This window comes from Zootoca vivipara, chromosome 10, assembly GCF_965207765.1.
Source record: "Zootoca vivipara chromosome 10, rZooViv2.hap1.1, whole genome shotgun sequence".
Classification (NCBI taxonomy): domain Eukaryota; kingdom Metazoa; phylum Chordata; class Lepidosauria; order Squamata; family Lacertidae; genus Zootoca; species Zootoca vivipara.
Genome location: NC_142593.1, coordinates 16,651,896 through 16,652,480, shown reverse-complemented (window position 1 = coordinate 16,652,480; position 585 = coordinate 16,651,896).

The following is a 585-nucleotide window of genomic DNA, read 5'->3' as shown; positions in this document are numbered from 1 at the left end:
AAACGGATTTTTTTTGTTTCCCCCCAGTTTATTCTGGTGCGGCGGCCATTTTGGAACTGGGCAGAGCATGCTCAGAAGTGACTTTTATAAAATGGACCACCCTTGATTGCCCACTCTTCAGGGGATTCTCTTGTGGGAGGAGGGGGCTCTTGGAGGGGGGTGGGAGAGGGTGGAATATATGCTTTGTAAGTTTATGCTCTTTGTTTGTTTTATTATTATGCAAAACCAATAAAAATTTATTTTTTTTAAAAAAAGACAGTGTACAGGGGGAGGAGTGGGATAATTCCATTTGGCAAGCCAAAATGCTTACTCTGATGGATAGAATTCAGAACAGGCATATTTGGATTCTGAGGACCACTACATTTTGCTGCCTGAGGCAAAGGACAAGATGGCACCTCCCTACGCCACCAACACCCCCCCCCCAATTCAAAGTATAGTGGTACAGTTGTGCACGGGATCCATTCTGGAGTTCCGGTCGGATCCCAAAGAATTTGCAGCTGGAGGTGCCTGTTCTGTGCATGTGTGCGTAGAGTGCTTCTGCACGTGTGCAGATCGTAGAGTGCTTCTGCGCATGCGCATGCGGCG